Source organism: Zingiber officinale, chromosome 8B (genome assembly GCF_018446385.1).
Source record: "Zingiber officinale cultivar Zhangliang chromosome 8B, Zo_v1.1, whole genome shotgun sequence".
Lineage (NCBI taxonomy): Eukaryota > Viridiplantae > Streptophyta > Magnoliopsida > Zingiberales > Zingiberaceae > Zingiber > Zingiber officinale.
Window position 1 is genome coordinate 35,656,453 of NC_056001.1, and position 15,346 is coordinate 35,671,798.

The window sequence follows — 15,346 nt, forward strand, 5'->3', positions numbered from 1 at the left end:
GAAGGATAGAAATAGAAGTTCACCAGTTTCGAAAAAAAATAATAAAATATTATTAAAACAATATTTTAAAAAATATTATTTCAAATTTTGCCAAATTCAATATTTTATCAATACTAATAAACCGTGAAATGATGAAAATGAATTTTTCGAAAATAATTTTGGAGGGAAAAAAATGAAAGGCGTAAGGTTTTATTTTTACCCTATACACACGACAAAGCCACGAAAAATGCTTGAATGGTGGTTGCACCAGTTCAAAGCGACCCCGCTCTGATACCAATTGTTGGATCGAGATCGTGCTAGAGGGGGGGTGAATAGCACTCGTGGCTAAAATCGTTCGATTATCGGATTCGTAAAACGTAAGAGTTAATGCAGCGGAAATTAAAAGAGACACAGACACGAAGGAGTTACTTCGTTCGGAGCCTAAGGCGACTCCTACTCGAAGGCCCGCGATCCTTGATCGCTTTCGGTGGGCAACAACTATAAGTTCGAAAGTATACAAAGATGAATTACAAGTAATGCAGTAAATAATCTTATACCGACAATGGAAAATACTAAATTGAAGCTTCGGGTTGTCGGTGTCGAGTTGCAGCACTTCGGGACGAGTTCGTTAGCAGCTAAATGCAGAAGGAAGACTTGGATGTTCTGTCCCTTAGCTGTTGGTCGAATCCCCTTTATAAACAGTGTTCAAGGCGCCTTAAACCCCTCCAAGGCGCCTCCAGGCTGGCCGCATCACCCGCGTGGATCAGAACCGACCTGGTCGAATTCTATCCTGTTCAAGGCGCCTCCAACCTCTCCAAGGCGCCTTCATCAACTTGTTCAAGGCGCCTTGAAGCTTGCTTCGCAGCCAGCTTATGTTTTGCACCCGAGGCGCCTCCAAGCCCCATGGAGGCGCCTCGGACACTGTTCATCCGAGAGTAATTGTGCACTTTTGCCCCTGCAAGATATGTTAATCCCAAAAATACCCTGCAGCACAAAGTTAGCACAAAACAATAATAAATATGAAGATGATAAAGAATATTATGACAGTCTCCGGACTGTCCGGGTCTGACTTCGGATTTCCGACCGGAAACCCTAGGTCGACCCGACGCCTACTGTTCCCTCTACGGGGAACGCGTCCTCACCTACTCCCCTCAGGAGAGATTACCTGATGCCAGTTCGATCCTCCAGATCGACTGGACTTTTGCTCGGCACTCGAGGCTCCCGGACTTTCTGTTGGACATCCGCTTCCCGGCTAGTCCAGTCTTTCACCTGGTTCGTGACACCAGAACTTTCCACCTAGGGTTACCACCCCCTAGGACTTTTGCCTGAAGCCCTCGACCTGCCAAGACTTGCCGCATAGGGTTACCACCCCCTATGACCTAGGGTTACCACCCCCTAGGGTTTTCACCTTGCCTAACCGCAGTTAGGACTTTTCTCCACCTAGGGTTACCACCCCCTAGGGTTTTCACCTGCCTAACCGTAGTTAGGACTTTTGCCTAAGTATCACTTAGGACTTTCCTGCAAGCTCCATGAACTTTGTTAGATAACACCACCACTTAACTTTGAGCCCTTTGCCATAATCAAAACTCAGGTTCGATCATCTGGTGCTCACTGCACCAACAGGATTCACCTAAGACGTGACTAAGGTATGTGCTCAATTTTAGTATAACATCCATGCTTTTAGGACAACCTCCATATTTTATATGTTTTGCCAATTTTGGACCATGGGAATGATCCTCTGTCATAAGTTGGTGAACTTGGATTGGGCAAACCAAATACTGGAAAAATGAGTGGAGAAGATAGAGTCTACCCAGTCTCCTCCCGGTCATGTCCAGGAGGGGGTTAGCTAAGCTAAAAGAGGAGGTTTTGGTTTAGGTGAAGTTGCTGCTAAAAGTCTAGAAGGTCCTCATCAAGGGGAAGAAAAAGGTTGTTATTCAATTAGTAACCATTGAAAGGCTCCAAGCTAATTAGCAGACCTGTGAAACCCAAATCAAGTCTGAGAGCACTGGGAAGGTGAGGGCCCTATCTGATTTGGACAAGAATATTATTGAGGTAAAATCCCTTTCCATCAAGTTGAAAGAGACCACTACTGCTCATATGGTAGAGATGGCAGGGAAGGCGGCTGAACCAGCGGCCAAGGAGGTGCTGGTCCAAGAGAAGCAAAAGGTTTGGGATGCTAAGGGGGCTGAGCTAGAGGCTCTGAAGGCCAAAATGGCAAGCTACAAGGTGGTAGAAGCTGAACACCTTGAGGCCAAGAAGATAGAATAGCTTCGCTCTAAGAATTCACCGGGCTCCTAGGCAGAAGGACGATAAAAATGTCCTCTTATGGGGTTGATTAACCCATAAAGCAGCTCTATGAGGTCGGATATCTGATGGCGGAGCTCTTTGCAAACTTTACAAGCCGCTAGAAGATCTTTGATGGCATCCCAGGTAATGTCTTTCCCAATTTTTGCTTAATTTGCGTTTCTGCTAACCCTTGTAAACCCATGTAATTTTTGGCAATTTTTGTATTTGAGTTTTTTGTAATAGAAAGTTTGAAGGACATTGACACTTCACTTTTCCTTGTTAAGTTAAAATCTTTGAATGTGAATTGTTGCCATTGAGCGAGTGATTTATTATGGTGTTGAGCGAATGACGGAGTGGGTGTCGAGCGGGCTGCGGAGTATGCATCGAGCGGCAGCGAGTCGTTGGGCACGTTGGGACCACTCTTATAATTCGGTTGAGAGATGTGAAAGTCTAGATTTTTTATAGACTAAGAGGTTATTGGGCGTTTGGGGACCACGCTTATAAATATGTCGAAAGACACAAAAGTCTTGATGTTTTTACAGACTCGGAGGTCATTAGGCGCATGGGGACCATGTTTATAACTCGATAAAGAGATAAAAGAGTCTAGCAGTTTTTGTCAACCAAAAGGTCATCATACGTGGGAACTATGCTTATAACTTGGTCAAGAGACATGAGAGTTTGGATGCTTTTGGGTATGTCAAACTAGTATGCTTATGTTTCTACTAAAGGGTGAGAAAAGATACGTGCAACAGTGCATATTTTTTTAGAAACGCAGGAATACCCTTAAGTGTAGTAGAGTTGCAGATAGTCAGCGCTATATGGTCGATTCAACCGCCTGTCATTGGAATCTTGAAGGTAGTAGGTGCAAGAAACAAACTTTTATACAACTTTATAAGGTCCACTCTATTAATTGGAGTTCCAGCTTGCTAACATCTCCAATCGACTTGATCCTTTTCCACACTAAATCACCTTCTTGGAAAATCGAGGGACAACACGTTGACCGTAGTTTTGCCTCATCCTACCGCTCATCCTCTGTCAGTAGGATGTCAGCCAAGCGACCGTCCTTTTCTAGTTTCACTAATAAAGTCAAGCTTCAAGAGACACTAATCAACATTATCCTAATCATACAACAATCTCTGGGTGGATTCTTTGCCTACCTTGATAGGAACTACCGTTTCACTATTGTAGACTAAATGGAAAGGTTTTATCCCAGTGCTCTCCCGAGGGGTAGTTTGGTACGCCCATAAAGTAGTTAGTAGTTCTTCTACCCAGTTGTCGCCCACATGATTAAATTTGGTTTTGAGTTTTCAAATAATTTCTCGGTTTGTAACCTCGGTCTAACCATTACTTTGAGAGTATGCCACGGAAGTAAAAGCTTGGACAATACCAAAATCTTCATAGTGATTCTAAGACAAACTTATGGGGGATTCTGAACTAGCACAGGTTATTGATCCATATGAATTTGATGACTGCGTGCTCAGTGATTCTGGCTAAAGCTTCAGCCTCCATCCATTTTGAAAAATAGTCCACTGCGCAAGTATGAGAATTTTCTAAGCCGAGACAATCAGGAACGAGCCCACTATGTCCATCCCTTACTGATCAAAGGGACAAGAGACTGAGATGTCTTCAAGGGCTCGGTCGGGCGATGATGAATGGTCTGATGCCTTTGACAGGAAGTGCAAGTGGCTACTAGCCAAGCGACATCATCCTACAGCATTGGCTAAAAGTATCCTGCCAATAATATTTTTTGAGTTAGCGTTCGACCTCTCACATGACTACCACAGTAGCTCTGATAAACTTCTTGTAAAAAGTGGCAACACTGTTTGGTCCAATATGTAGGGGATCGGTAGCCGGCTTGAAGGGGGGTTGGATAGACGACGTCCACAAATCGATTGATCTTCCTTCACTTGTTAGTATGCGCAGCGGAATATACAAAACAAATAAGCTAAAGGAAATTAAACTAAAGACAAGAAAGAATGCAAACCAAGCTACACGATCATTTACGTGATTCGGAGATAAAGCTCCTACTCCACGGCGTGTCCTTGAGGTGGATGATCCTTATCCGTCGGTGGATTACTCCCCGGAAGACCTCCGGCTAGCTCACGTAGCTCCTTGTGGGTGGAGAAACCTCACCACAACTCTCACCAAGAACTCTTTACAAGCTAGGGCATAGGTAGACTACTAATAGAGATTAACCACCTCTATTTCGTCAGCTATAACCAAGCTCCCAAGCTTTGGTTATATAGGTCGCGGATTGAAAACTCCACTTACCAGTCGACTGCCAAAACATGAAGTCGACTGCCCTCTATGGAAATTCGACTGTTACATCCCAACGGCTCAATACCAGTCGACTGCTAAAACTTGCAGTCGACTGGTGCAGTCGACTGCCAAAACATATAGTCGACTGATCCACACTGACCGAACGAACAGAACCATTCTGTTCGCACCCAGTCGACCATGCTGTTCGCACCCAGTTGACTGCACCAGTCGACTGCTAAAACATGCAGTTGACTGCTATAGTAGCGCTACAGTACTGCTACAGTAACGCTATAGTAAAACTCTAAAACTAGGATTTTACTCCGAATACAATCTCTCGTGCACTCGTACCCTCACCCTTATGACTCACTTGATGCTTCTTTGCAGCCTTGACCTCTTGCCTTCAAGCCTACTTCCTTTGGCTCTCGTCCCTCGGATGCATTCAAGCCCGCGGCTTGTCCCAATGTCATCCTTCGTGTATGCCTCGAACTCGCTTCCCTCGGCCCTTGTCCTCGCTGCCTTGTCCACGGTCCCTCGGATGATGCATCATTCACCAGACCCGAAGTCATCAACCTGAGTCACATGTGTATCCTGTAAACCTGCACAATTCAAATATACATATGAAATACAAGGGTGAACCTAACTTAACCCCTTTGCCCAAACACCAAAACACATGATCGCACAGACCATTGGGATTGCTCCAACAATCTCCCCCTTTTTAATGTTTTGGCAATACGTTTAAGTTAGGGAAAACAATAGCAAATAAATATGCTAAAACAAATGGACTTACATTACCAAGACTACACACTTGGACTTACACCGCCGAATAGACTTACGATGTCAAGGCTACACACTTGGACTTACAACGCTGAATGGACTTACGATGCCAAGGCTACACACTTGGACTTACAACTTCGAATGGACTTACGATGCCAAGGCTACACACTTAGACTTACAATGCCGAAACAATGCATCATTATTGGAACTTATCCCAAGGCTCCCCCTACACCTATGCTCCCCATTGAGGAAGGAATTTTTCCATAGGGATTTTTAAGAACCTATCCCAAGGCTCCCCCTACGCAAAGACACTAAGGTTTTCCCAACTAAACCTTACTTCTCCCCCTTTGCCTAACATCCAAAAAGCTTTCGAACAATCTCCCAATTATTGAAAACTTATCATCCAACTGACCCTAAACTCATGTATTTATCCCCGATGGATCTCATACATCTATACGAGCTAACCCGGTCAAAATCCAGTGCCGAAAACACTTTCAGACTGGTATCAGTCGACTGCAAGAAGTACCAGTCGACTGCCCCCATGAAAACGAGCTTACAGAGACATTTTGTGCTCAAAAATACTGTTACAGTCGACTGCTAACTGTAGCAGTCGACTGGTACACTATTCATGCAAAAATCAGTCTTTTGAGCCAACTTCAGAAATACACCAGAAATTCCACAGACCTCCAAAAATTCTCAAATTTTGTGGAGAGGTCTATTATATCAATGTCTACTTGAAAAAAAATATATACAAAAATATATTTATCACAAATCCCAAGATTGACACAAAGTACAAAATTAGCTAAAAAGTTCAATTGAACCTTGACCTAAAGTCCTAGTTTTAGCTTCCTCTTGATGTATTTGCCCATACTAACCCACAATGCATCCCTGACATTGGTTTATATGACATCTATACATCCAAAACCAATTTTCATGCTATATAACCCCAATTGTCATATTTCTTGCATGAAACATAAACCAATTGTGTCAAAACCCTAGGTTTGAGACTCAAGTCCGTCTCCAAACCACTTGGCACATTCCATGGCTTGTCTAGACTCCCAAGTAAAACCCCCTTGAGATCCATTAGCCATGAGCCCCAAATTAACTCTTTGAGCTCCCCCTAGAGCTCTTAACCTTAGTCACCTCCCTAGGTGACTCATCCACAATGGCTAGGCCACATCGGTGCACCTCCGGTGACACTTGGCCTACAAATCTAACCTTTTTAACCTTGGCCACCTTGTCCTTGGTTAGTTTCTCCTTACCTTTAAATGACTTTCCCTTGCCATTTATTGGCTTCTCCTTGTTATAGTCATATGCAACCCTAGCATAAGACTTCCCCTTAGCCTTGGAGACACTAGATCGGTATCCCAAACCCGATCTATCATTGTTGGGTCTTTGGCTACCCAACACCACACCTAAACCCTTAGATCCAACATTGAATCCTTCTAGGATTTTCTCTAACTTATCAAGCTTTGCTTTCAAAGCTTGATTTTCCCTTTCTAGGTTCCTAATCCTAGAATCAACATGTCCACCATGGACATTCCTAGACCTACCCTTTCTAGGCATGTGTCTCCCCTTCTTGAGATTAATGTCTTGGATTTCCTTAGGTCTACCATTTCTAGATTTATCATATATAGACACCTTAGGGTTATGATCTACAATTACCATATTCCTATCATGATATTTGAAATCAAAATTTTGCATGGGTAAATAATAAGAATTATTTCTAGCATACATGGAGGAATTTAAATTTGACTTCAAATTTAAATTAGGGTTTACCTTACCCTTTACCTTTGGAGCTCCCCCTTGACATGAGCCTCTATTCTTCCTCCACTTCTTTTTCCACATCCTTAAATGCCCCAACTTTTTGAGCTCTCTCTTCCTTGGGCATTTGGTGTGGTAATGTCCTATTTCACCACAAGTGAAGCATTTAATGTGCTTCTTCTCCTTCTTCTTCTTGGCACCATCATTCCTACAACCCAAATTAGTATCTAAAATAATTTGAGTGGGTTTAGGAGTTACCTTCTTACCCATTAGACATCTACTTTTGTAGTGTCCCCTTTCATTGCATCCGAAACACATAATGTGATCTTTTGACTTTGCTTCGGTGGAGGTGCTCACTAGGTTGACTTCTTCCAAGATTTCTTCTTTTTCTTCTTCACTTGTCTAGGATTCTTCTTCAACCTTTGAGGATGTAGACGCTATATCTTCCTCATCCACACTTGTGGATGGCCTTTCTTCATCCTTTTCCTCAAATGTGACCAAATTCACTTCCTCTTCTTATTTTGATGTTGAATTGGTCTCCACATCCGATTGATCCTTCTCTACTTGAGCTTCTTCATCCGTTTCTTCAGATTTTTCCTCCTCTTGTGTAGACAAAGGTTCTTCCCATGGAACCTTCTTTATCTTTCTCCACAAATCATGAGTGTTCTCATATTCACCTACACGACTCATCATGTCATTAGGTAAAATATCAATTAAAATCGATATTACCTTTGAATTTACCTTTGACCGTGAGGTTTGCTCCTCCGTCCAATGACACGGTCGGAGTCTCTTTCCCTTCTTGTCCTTCGGAACTTCGAACGGCTCTTGGACCACCATCATGGTGTTCCAATTCGTGTTGAAGAAGACCTCCATCTTCATCATCCAATATGTTAAGTCCCATAAGCCTCCGCCTTCAAACTTTGGCGGTTCTATCAAGCCGGTCATCTTTGCTTCCTCGGCGATTAGTCCGACAGAGAGCGGCCTCGCTCTGATACCATTTGTAGGAGATCGGTGGGCGGCTTGAAAGGGGTTGGATAGACGGTGCCCCCAAATCGATTGATCTTCCTTCACTTGTTAGTATACACAGCGGAATATACAAAACAAACAAGCTAAAGGAAATTAAACTAAAGACAAAAAAGAATGCAAACCAAGCTACACAATCATTTACGTGGTTCGGAGATAAAGCTCCTACTCCACGGCATGTCCTTGAGGTGGACGATCCCTATCCGTCAGTGGATTACTCCCCAGAAGACCTCTGGCTAGCTCACGTAGCTCCTTGTGGGTGGAGAAACCTCACCACAACTCTCACCAAGGACTCCTTACAAGTTAGGGCACAGGTAGACTACTAATAGAGATTAACCACTTCTATTTCGTCAGCTATAACCAAGCTCCCAAGCTTTGGTTATATAAGCTGCGGGTTGAAAACTCCGTCTACCAGTCGACTGCCAAAATATGCAGTCGACTGCCAAAATATGCAGTTGACTACCCTCTATGGAAATTCGATCGTTAAATCCCAATGGCTCGATACCAGTCGACTGCTAAAACTTGCAGTCGACTGGTGCAGTTGACTGCCAAAACATGCAATCGATTGATCTACACTGACCGAACGAACAGAACCATTCTGTTCGCACCCAGTCGACTGCGCGGTCGACTGCACCAGTCGACTGCTAAAACATGCAGTCGACTGCTACAGTAGCGCTACAGTAAAACCCTAGAACTAAGATTTTACTTCGAGTATAATCTCTCGTGCACTTGTACCCTCACCCTTATGACTCACTTGATGCTTCTTTGCAGCCTTGACCTCTTGTCTTCAAGCCTACTTCCTTTGGCTCTCATCCCTCGGATGCATTCAAGCCCGCGGCTTGTCCCAAACATCCTTCGCGTATGCCTCGAACTCGCTTCCCTCGGCCCTCGTCCTCGATGCCTTGTCCACGGTCCCTCAGATGCTCCATCCTTCACCGGACCCGAAGTCATCAACCTGAGTCACATGTGTATCCTGTAAACCTGCACAATTCAAATACACATATCAAATACAATGTGGATAACGAGCTGATCGTTTTTGTTAATTCATTTGTTTTCTGATTATCCGCCCAATCTATCTTGTGTAAGGTAACTTCTAAAAATCAACCTTTAATTTTTCATAGACTTCTATGAACATCCTAAGTCACTCACTGTTGACTTCAAAATTTTCTACCAACTGCTGGGCTGTCAACTAAAAATTTGAATAAATGGTCACCAAGTTATGCCCACATGTTTTTGCTACCTAAAGCTCGACTAGTAGGATTTCATATTTAGCCTCATTATTGGAGGCTCGAATGTTTAGCCAAATGGATTACTACATTACATCTTCTTGGGGGATATTAATAAATTCTCATGCCACTATCTTGCTGAGTGAAGAATTCATCCATATAAATTTTTCATACACCCTCGAGCTCTAGATTATGAATCTCAGTTAGAAAATCGACAAGGGCTTGGGCCTTAATAGTCGTTCAGGGTTGATACTGTATGTCATATTTGCTTAGTTCTGTAGTCCACTTGATTAATCTCCCTGAAGCTTCAGGATTAATCATCACTTTGTCCAAGGTACTATTAGTGAGGACTATGATAGGGTGAAAGAGAAAATAAGGTCGTAGGCGGCGAGAGGTCAAAACTAGCCCATAAGCTAGTTTTTCGATAGCAGTATACCAACATTCAACACCTTTTAATAAATGACTCAGAAAATATAGAGATAGTTGTGCATTGTTATCTTACTTAACTAGCATTGATCATAGCTGCTCTCCAGCCATAGGCTTGGAAAGGGATGGCAGTGTCTCTAAGTATTTCTTGAGCTCGCATGGGCTTTGTCACAATCATCACCCCACTGGAATCTTATAGCCTAGCGAAGTACTTTAAAGAATGGAAAAGTCTGGTTAGCTAACCGAGAAATAAACCTGGAGAGTGCAGTGATCCGGCCTACCAGTCGTTGGGCTTCTTTGAGATTTTATAGAACATTCATGTTTTTGAATACTTGGACTTTTTCTAGATTGACCTCAATTACTTGCTCAGTGAGTATATACTCGAGGACTGAGCTTCTCTTGCTCTAAATAAGCACTTGTTTGGATTCAACTTGAGCTCATATTTCTACAGAGTGCTACAAGTTTCTTTAATATCTAAAATAAAGTCTGCGATTCGAGCGGACCTAATCAAGATATCATCCACATATATTTCAATATTTCTTTCGATCATTGTCGAAAATTTTTGTCCATGAGCCTTTAATAGATTGATCCAGCATTCGTTAGTCTGAATGACATAACATTATTCGAATGACATAACATTGTAGCAGAAGGTACAGTTGAAGCTAATAAAGCTAACATTTTCTTGGTATTCCTAGGTGCGAGGGAACTAGTGGTATCCCTTGTAAGCATCTAGCATGCAGATCAGCTCGCTCTCGAAGGTAGAATCAATCATCTAGTCGATACGAGGGAGAGGGTAACAGTCCTTGGGACTTTCTTTATTAAGATCTCGAAAGTTAATGCAGGCTCGCCACTTATCATTGGGTTTGGCCACCAACACCACGTTGGTGAGTCAAACTAGGAATTGAACTTTTCTAATATTTCCAGCTTCCATCAGTTTGTTAACTTCCATTCAGATGATCTTGTTTTGATTCGCCCCAAGTCCCTTTTCTTCTGCTTAACTGGTCAGGCATCGGGAGGGATGTGGAGTTTATACTCCATCACAACTAGAGCGATGCCTATGATTTCCTGCAGTGACCAAGCAAAGACATCCTTGTTATGGGATAAGCACGCCACCAGACTCTCTTTTATTTCCAAAGGAAGATTGGTTGTAATCCGAGTGACTCCTTCTGGCCGATCGAGGTGGATTTGTACCTCCTCACTCCTCAGTCTGCTAGGATATGTGCTCCTCTTGTATGGCGTGCACGTATGCTGCCTGGGTCATTTGGTCTTTTCACACCTTTGTCTTGACCATATCCACATAACACTTTCGTGTCATTAGTTGATCTCCATTCACCTTGCTCACTTGATCTCCCACAGAAAATTTTACCTTTTGGTAGAAGGTGGAGACTGTTGCTCAGAATTCATATAGGGTGGATCTTCCCAAGATAACATTGTAAGCAAACGAGATATCTACCACTATGGAAGTACTTCTCTGAGTCCTCATCAGGGGCTTGGCTACCAACGAAATGCACAATCGAACTTGGTCGAGTAGCTATACTTCATTTCCTGTGAATCTTTATAAGGTGGTGGTCATAGACTAGAGCTCACCTTGGTCAATTTACATCTTGTCAAAGGTTGTCTTGAAAAGGACATTAACAGAGCTTAATGTATCCACAAAAACTCTGGCCACCTCGTAGTTGGCAATGGTAGCTTTGATGATCAAGGCATCATCATGGGGGAGTTCTATCCCTTCAAGGTCATACTTAGGGCCCAAAGCTGATCTAGGGGTATGTTGCTTGCTCCCAGCTAGAGTCGACCAGATTGATCTCGAGTCGGTGACCATGATTTTTTTCATGCACGGTTGGAATCTCTATCGGAGGGGCCTCCAGAAATCATGCCAACCCCTCCTTATAGCAACATTACTTTGATTTTCTTCCTGCCTGATTTAAGTGGGCTTCGTGTCATCATTAGGGGAGGCTTGGTTACCCTGTAGCTGTCGTGTATTGGTTGGTCAACTGGCTGTTTTAGGGCTTGACGCCGAAAGTTCGATCAACTGTAGAGAAATTTGGGGAGGTGACTCACCTTGGTCAACCACTTGGCGATTATCCTGAGCATACTTATAACAATCTTGAGTATTGTGAGTTTTGGTCCTATGGTAGGTATAGAAAATGGGTATCCAATGGCGAGGCTCGGTAAACGAGGTTTATGTCACTTCCACATGTTGTACTATCATCCCATTCCAAGCCGAGGGGTGAGGACTCGGTGGGTGCTCTTTGTGTTGTATGGAAGGTGGAGGGCCTTGCGCTCGACTAGGAAGTGTAGGTCCAATTAGGTTTGTTAGAGGGGAGGGGTGAATAGCCTTGAAGTAAAAGTTATGCAAATTTCGCTTATTTTTACTTTAGCAAGGATGCACAATTAATTAACAAAATCAATTAACATAAAATAAAAGAAATAAAGTAAGAGGATAAAAGAATTTGACTTGGTTACAATCGGGATGATTGTTAACCCAAGACAATGAAAAAGTTTTACCAGAAGTCTCCTTTGTGAAGGCGGAGTAGCTTTTTACAGCCTTTGAAAGGTTAGAAATAGCTAGGAAGATAAATACAGTGATTGATATCCTATTCTTAGCTCCATGGGGCTTTTTATAGTCTCCTAGGATAAGTTACCGTTGTTTGGAGGTGCTTTGCAAGCTATCCAGGGTTCCTTTAAGTGGATAAAGCTTTATTCACATTCCAATGGTTAAGCCAACGACTCTGACTGGTTGAAGGCACCTTCGCGCCTATGCTTGAGGCGCCTTCGCGCTTGCTCGAGGTGCCTTCGCTCATGGTCTTAAATCACCTTCATGCCTAGTGTTTGAGGCACCTTCGTGCCTAGTCTTGGTCAACTCTAGAGTTGACTTCCTTTCCGTGGGTGATACTTCGATCATTCGTCCAGAGTTGAGCTCACCTGAATCTAACTCTGATCTTCTCGTCGAGCAGGCTTCCTCTCGGCTTCTCATCCCTCGAAATTTCCACGCGCATCCTTCTTGTCAACTGATATACTCTTCAGCATCTTTTTTCCCCTCAGATACTCCGAGCCCTTTGACTCGTTTCCTGTATCATCCTTCATGCTCACCACATCTTCCGCTCGACTTCTTATGTTCTTAAGTTCCCGCACACTTAGACACAAAGTATCAAAAGACACAGAACCTAACTTAACTAGGTTGATCACATTAAAACCAATCCGGGATTCTTACAAAAAAGAGAGGGCCAGAGTCGGTACTTTTTTCAAACGGCTTAAGCGTCTTCAATGTTGATGTATTTAATTGTCCACCCTAACAGACTGTCAAAGTCCTTGGGGAGTTTTCTTATCAAAGAGCGAAAAAAGTCTCCATCAACGAGTCCTTGTGAAAAGACACTCACTAATATTTTAGAAGTGGTAGAAGGAACATCCATAGTTATTTGATTGAACCTTCTTATGTAAGCCTTAAGGATTCCTTGGCTCCCTGCTTTAGGGCAAAGATGCTCAAGTTGGTCTTGTGGTACCTACGGCTATTGACAAAATAGTGTAGGAAAATTCTTTTGAAATCTTTGAAACTTGATCGAACTAGCAGAGAGCTGATCGAACCACCACTGTGCCAAGCCTGATAGAGTTGTTAACAATGTTTGGCATTTCCCATCATCCGTGTACTAGTGCAGTAGAACGAAGTTTTTGAATCAGTGGAGATGGTCTTTGGAATTGGTGGAGCCTCCATATTCTTCGACCGACAAGGATAAAAAATGCTTGGGTATCTTATCTTCGAGGATCTGCTAGGAGAAGGGCATGCTCGGTCGTTCAGGTGAATCATTGTCAGCAGTGGCCTTTCCTCGCTTAAGATCACGGGGAGGCGAATCTCCAATAGAGGATGCTTGAGACCGCTCGACTTTAAAGGAATCTTCTACAAGCATTCTAAGCAAGGCTTTGGGGAACTCAATCTGCTGCCTTTGCTTGGATCTTCTGTTAGTGGTATATGGTCTGTCAGACTATGCTACAAGCTCTTTTGAGAGGTCGGCTCTGCTACTTGTTGTTTTTGTATCAGCGCTTGTGCTTTGGTCATTATCAGTAAATCTAAGTCTTCTTATGACAAGGTGATGGTCGTAAAATTTCTAGCATCGTCCATCTTCACATTCCAAATCAGGCGAAGAATTTCCCACAGGCGGTGTTAAATTTGATCCCGTCTGGAAGCGACGAAAGGTGGACTATCGGCTAGCTAGCTTGGAGGTTGATTGGAAGAAAGCTTCAAACTAGGAATGCCTACAAACAATAATGGAAGGAAAAGGAGGAAGAAGATCGTCAGTAAATAGAACAGGGGGCCCCTGGTGCGGCTACTCTGACGATTAAGTCAATATCTAGGGAGGAAGAAGAACAGTGGAAGGAGAAGTAAGTTTGTAGACTCGCGTATCTGTGTCAACGGATAGAGACCTTTTTATAATGTCTTTGTGATCTCTGTATTTTATGCAACATCACATCACTGTTAGATAGCCTGCCTAATCGTCATGTTTTCACTGTATCCAACAGTTTCATCATAAGTATGGGAGGAGTATTTCGTATCTATGCAAAGATACAGTCCCTCTCTCTTACAAACTCATGTGTCGTATTAATGGTGAAATGATGTTATGGGTTGAAAGGCCTATTGGGATGCTAGTGATTTGACTAATCTATAAGAGGATGGGTTGAAAACCGAGAGTCCAGCCTCTCATGAGGGGTGATTGGACCATGGTAGCCACCTAGTGGAGAGTTGGGCCCTATGGCGTTCAATTAGAGATATCCGATCAGCATGTGATGGGGAGCAAAGCCCTGAAAACATTTGATTGGAGAACTGGGCTCCTGAGACATTCGATCGGAGGTATCCGATAGGTGAGTGATGGGGAGCAAAGCTCTATTAGTAGCTGAGCGGCGAGCTGAACCCCTTGACATGTCCAATCGGAGATAAGAGCCTTGTAAGTAGCTGAACGGGGAGTTGAACCCCTAAGATGCCGATCAACGGTATTTGATCGATGAGTGATGAGAAGCAAAGTCTCGTAAGCATCTGAGTAAGGAGCTGGATCCTTGAGATGTTTGATCGACCTCGGCCGATCGGCATGGTGAGATTTCATTGGGCAAGTTACTCGGGTTTAATCAACTTTCGACTTTGATTGTCACCTACGTCGTTCTGTTGATTTTTAGACTCCACCTAGGGACTCCTCATCATTCGTCGTATCACTGATCAAGGCGATTTTCATCAAAATACACTGAGGGATCCAAGAGTTTGCGATGACTAAAATGGGGCCATAGAGAAGTTAACGGAAGCATCAAGAAATGTATTGATTACTTATTGAATAATTGAGTTATGATTACTTATGCCCACTTGGCAATGTAAGGTTTTACTTGATGCCTAGTGTTTGGATCTCTTTGCCTATGCTGAAGATATACAAGCCAAAGCAAAATCCCGTTAAACATGCAATGTCTTATTTTTGTCACATAACGAAGCAAAATCAAGTTAACTAACTTTTACGGAAAGCCTTCTTTAATCCCTCGTTTTATGAAATGCTTCATCTTTCTGCAAAAGAGACATGAGCATGTGAAATTGCTTTGCGAGGAGTGAGTAGTGATTGGTGTAGTGACGCGTCACT